Source organism: Rhipicephalus microplus, unplaced genomic scaffold, assembly GCF_043290135.1.
Source record: "Rhipicephalus microplus isolate Deutch F79 unplaced genomic scaffold, USDA_Rmic scaffold_985, whole genome shotgun sequence".
Classification (NCBI taxonomy): domain Eukaryota; kingdom Metazoa; phylum Arthropoda; class Arachnida; order Ixodida; family Ixodidae; genus Rhipicephalus; species Rhipicephalus microplus.
The window spans coordinates 12,209-17,500 of record NW_027465535.1 but is presented as its reverse complement, the minus strand read 5'-3'; the positions used below and the strand labels follow the sequence as shown (position 1 = coordinate 17,500).

General features: G+C 58.7%; 1 non-coding gene across 1 annotated transcript; it reads right to left on the bottom strand.

Moving 5' to 3' along the window:
• Window positions 1-1,222: 1,222 nt before the first annotated feature.
• On the bottom strand, window positions 1,223-3,037 carry LOC142795975 (small subunit ribosomal RNA). Its single transcript, XR_012893452.1, has one exon. It is a non-coding gene; the product is annotated as a small subunit ribosomal RNA (ribosomal RNA).
• Between the last annotated feature and the right edge of the window lie 2,255 nt (window positions 3,038-5,292).

Here is a 5,292-nt window from a genome sequence, read left to right as displayed (position 1 = left end):
GGACCCCCGCTTTTTGTTCCACGAAATCGCACAAGCTTTTTTCGCATCCACGGTTTGCCACCGCACACCAAAATGCCGATCCGGCTGCCTACTTTAGCCAACAGGTGGAGCCAGGCGCGCCGTACTTGCGCGGCACTTCCCACGTCCACCGAAGTCGGTGCCAAGGACCACTTTCGGCGCCGGAGCCGCGTACGAGCCTACTCGAGGCGGAAGAACGAAGCCAGCAAGGGCCTGGCCGCAAGTGCGTTCAATTGTCGGGACGTCCAAGTCCCTCGTTCTTCCGTGCTTCCTCTTTCGGCAAGTCGTTGCGGCACCTTCCCAAAGCGCGCAGACCCGCTAATCGCGACGAGCGCGACGTGGCCGTGCCGCCTTTCCCTCGGCAGCAAGCAAAACGCCTGGCAACGTCGACGCTCCCCTAACCGCGATCTCGCACCGTGTTTCGTGTGGCGAATTCAAAAGCCGGCCGGCGCTGCTGCAACCATTACGGTCGGTACGCATACGCCGCGGAGGGCGGGACGGTCATCGGAGCGTGCGGTTCCTCCATCGAGTACTGCGCACCTCGGCCGTCGCATCGCCGTGCCATGACCGGCCGCGCGTCAACGCGAACCGGTGCCAGCGAGATCCCTCGCCTGCAAGAACCGACCGGCAGCCTCCGTCACCCGAGGACGCGGAGGCGCTTGCCGCGGACGGCGGGACGGTATGCACTGGTGCACAGCGGACCCGTCACATCGCCAGTTCCTTGACCGACCGCCGACGCTTGTGCCGTTCCTCTCGTACTTGGCAGTCGCCGCGCGATTGTCGGGTCTCGTTCTTGCACGCTCGAACGGTCGGGAGGGCACTCGGCTGGCGTTTCGGGAACGCGCAGCCTCGCCTTCTACCGACGTAACCACGACTCGCCGTTCGCGCTCCGCCGCTCCTGTTTACAGTACTAGGCGGTCCCGCAGCGGTCGGGTCGCGCATTTCGAGCGCTTCGAGCCACGGTGCAGTGGCGGGTCGAAAGCCGACCTATGAGTGCGTTGCGCCGTTTGTACCCGCGTCCGCCACCTGGCCGACCGTCCAAGGTCGCGGTGTTGGCGTCCGCTGGGCGCAACAATTTGTCACGGGGTGCCGCTCCACATTCAGGCAGCCCCGTGGGGAAAAGCCGACCCCGCGTCCAAACGGGGTCAGCGGCAGAAAGTGTCGGGCGCAGACGCAGCTGAGGCGCTCACCCTTCACAATCCGTTAATGATCCTTCCGCAGGTTCACCTACGGAAACCTTGTTACGACTTTTACTTCCTCTAAATGATCAAGTTTGGTCATCTTTCCAACAGACCGGCGCAACCGAAAGGCCGCGCCGGACATCGGTCCGAAGACCTCACTAAATCATTCAATCGGTAGTAGCGACGGGCGGTGTGTACAAAGGGCAGGGACGTAATCAACGCGAGCTTATGACTCGCGCTTACTGGGAATTCCTCGTTCAAGGGGAACAATTGCAAGCCCCTATCCCAATCACGAAAGAAGTTCCACGGGTTACCCAGTCTTTTCAGACAGGGATAAAGACACGCTGCTTCCTTCAGTGTAGCGCGCGTGCGGCCCCGGACATCTAAGGGCATCACAGACCTGTTATTGCTCTGTTTCGTGCGGCTAGGAGCCGCTTGTCCCTCTAAGAAGGTTGTAAGGTGCTGGGAACCCCGCACCTATTTAATAGGCTAGAGTCTCGTTCGTTATCGGAATTAACCAGACAAATCGCTCCACCAACTAAGAACGGCCATGCACCACCATCCACCGAATCAAGAAAGAGCTCTCAATCTGTCAATCCTCCCAGTGTCCGGGCCGGGTAAGTTTTCCCGTGTTGAGTCAAATTAAGCCGCAGGCTCCACTCCTGGTGGTGCCCTTCCGTCAATTCCTTTAAGTTTCAGCTTTGCAACCATACTTCCCCCGGAACCCAAATACTTTGGTTTCCCGGAAGCTGCCCGCCGAGTCATTTGAGTAACTCAGGCGGATCGCTGGTTGGCATCGTTTATGGTCAGAACTAGGGCGGTATCTGATCGCCTTCGAACCTCTGACTTTCGTTCTTGATCAATGAAAACATTCTTGGCAAATGCTTTCGCAGTAGTTCGTCTTGCGACGGTCCAAGAATTTCACCTCTAGCGCCGCAATACGAATGCCCCCGTCCGTCCCTCTTAATCATTACCTCGTATTCCAAAAACCAACAGAACAGAAACGAGGTCTTGTTCTATTATTCCATGCAAGTTTATTCAGGCGACTCGCCTGCGTTGAGCACTCTAATTTTTTCAAAGTAAAAGCACCGGCCATCTCGAGGCACACAATGAAGTGCACCAAGAAAGAACCGGCATGATGTTCAGTCCGAGCCGTCGCATCGGGTAGATGCACTACTCGTCTGGAACTGAGATCCAACTACGAGCTTTTTAACCGCAGCAGCTTTAGTATACGCTATTGGAGCTGGAATTACCGCGGCTGCTGGCACCAGACTTGCCCTCCAATTGATCCTCGTTAAAGGATTTAGAGTGTACTCATTTCAATTACGGGGCCTCAAAAGAGTCCCGTATTGTTATTTTTCGTCACTACCTCCCCGTGCCGGGAGTGGGTAATTTGCGCGCCTGCTGCCTTCCTTGGATGTGGTAGCCGTTTCTCAGGCTCCCTCTCCGGAATCGAACCCTGATTCTCCGTTACCCGTAACAACCATGGTAAGCAAGTAACCTACCATCGAAAGTTGATAAGGCAGACACTTGAAAGAAACGTCGCCGGCTCGTGGCCATGCGATCAGCACAAAGTTATCCAGAGTCACCACACAATACGGGCCGAAACCCGATCGATCTTGGTCTAATAAAAGCACCCGTTACCCAAAGGGCTCCAGGCTCACTGCATGTATTAGCTCTAGAATTGCCACAGTTATCCAAGTAGGAAGAAACGATCTAAGGAACCATAACTGATTTAATGAGCCATTCGCGGTTTCGCCTTATTTCGGCATGTACTTAGACATGCATGGCTTAATCTTTGAGACAAGCATATGATTACTGGCAGGATCAACCAGGTAATCGTTCGACTGCGCGTCCGTCCTCGCCTTCGGCGGGCCGGACGCAGTCTGTGTGCGGCGGAGGCCACCTTCAGGCGCCCCAACACGCTTATTTTGCACTCCGAGATGACGGCGTTCGAGCTCGCTACGGCACAACCTTCCCGAAAGACGAGTGGGAGCCGTGCGGCAAGAAGCACGTTCATGCTCGCTCTTTTTCGTTGCATCGACTCGGTCGCGCCGTGCGGGTTGCCCAAGCCCGCTGCACTGTCGGTGGACCGGCCGGAACTAGCAACGGAGCCGAGACTGCAAAGCCGCCAGACGACGGGTCACGCCCGCGTCTTCGGCGCTTTCGCATCTGAATCGCCCGAGGACGACACGGAACACACCTCGATATCGTGGTAAAACGGCACCGTCCGACAACCAGCCCCTAACGCATCAAGCGGATGAGGCTGCAGACGACTGCCGTGGATTCCCCTGGAGCAGACCCGAGGACACGCTTGACGAGGCCGAAGCCCGCCGCATATCAGACACCCGGTCGCTTTCGCGTACGCCGCTCACGAGAACCCCCACATAATAGCAGCGATAAGTACCCAGACCTCCTTGGGCACTAATACGAGCGTACTCGAGAAAATTTCACCGCGGGTGTGCCCCGAAACGTGTGGCACGTTGAGCGTGCCACAAGTCTACGTCGCTCTCAAACCCGCCGAGGTCGTAGAATTTGCGACCCTACTCACGAAATTCCCACCGAGGATACGGCCGCAAACGTACCGCACCTTGGGTAGGCCACGAGTTTGTGCAACACTACGCTGACGGCACAGCACCGAGGTCGTGCGCGCACGCACGGGAAAATTCCGCCGCGGTTTCTGCCGAAAACGTGAGGCACCACGACTCTCCGCAAGTTCGCGTCGACTGCGAAAGACCGAAGTCGTGAACGACGTGTCCGCTACTCGCCGCCGACACGCTGGACACCAAACGTACAACGACTCGACGGCGTCGTAGAGGCCCACGACGCGGTTTTCCTTAACGACGTCTCGGCGTGGCACCGACAGGTTAGAACGGCCGACCAACGTTCCCTGTCCGCCGTTCGGCTCAGTCGAAGGGCTCGGCGACTTCGGCAACGCTGCGAAGCCGCACGGTGACGCACGCCATGTCCCCATTTTTTTTTTTTCTTTCTGCGTCTGCCGGGGTGCCCCTATAATAGCAGCGATAAGCACCCAGACCGCCGTGGGTCGCTCGCCCCGGCTGACGTGGTTTTTCGTACTCCTGCGGCGGTCGCCGTCAAGCACGTCCAAATACGCTACTTTCGTGGGCGCATTCACGCTCTTTCGCTTCGCCGGAGTGCCAGCACTCACTCTGCCAAAAACGGCGAACATCCGAGCGGCGGTTCCCACTTTTGCGTCGGCGTCGCAAACCCCGCCCCGGCAGACGAGGTTTGCCGTACTCGTGCGACGGTGGCCGGCGGGCACGTCGAAAGACGCCGATATCGTGCGCGAATTGGCGCACCTTGGCTTCACCGGAGTGCCGCCACTGACTCCTCCAAAAACGGCGAAGATCCGAGCGGCGCTTCCCACTTTCGCATCGGCGTCCCGAACTCCGCCCCGGCTGACGCGGTTTACCGTACTCGTGCGACGGTCGCCGGCGAGCACGTGGAAAGACGCCGATATCGTGCCCGAATCGGCTCCGTTCGGCTTCGCCGGAGTGCCAGCACTGGCTCGGCGAAAGACGACGAACATCCGAGCGACGGTTCTCACTATTGCGTACGCGTCGCAAACCCCGCCCCGGCAGACGCACTTTGCCGTACTCGTGCGACGGTCGCCGGCGAGCACGTAGAAAGACGCCGATATCGTGCCGGAATCGGCCCCGTTTGGCTTCGCCGGAGTGCCAGCACTCACTCGGCCACAAACGGCGAACATCCGAGCGGCGGTTCCCACTTAGCCGTCGGCGTCCCGAACTCCGCCCCGGCAGACGCGGTTGCCGAGCTCGTGCGACTAGCGACCGCGAAGCCGTCTCGCGACGCCGCTTTCGTGCGCGGCTCCCACTGCGACCTGGGTCACCCGAGGTCGACGAGCAAGAAAGAATGTCGAAAAAAAATTTTTTTTTTTTTTGCGTCTGCCGGGGTGCCCCTATAATAGCAGCGATAAGCACCCAGACCGCCATGGGTCGCTCGCCCCGGCTGACGTGGTTTTTCGTTTTCCTGCGGTGGTCGTCGTCAAGCACGTCCAAACACGCCACTTTCGTGGGCGCATTCGCGCTCTTTCGCTTCGCCGGAGTGCCAG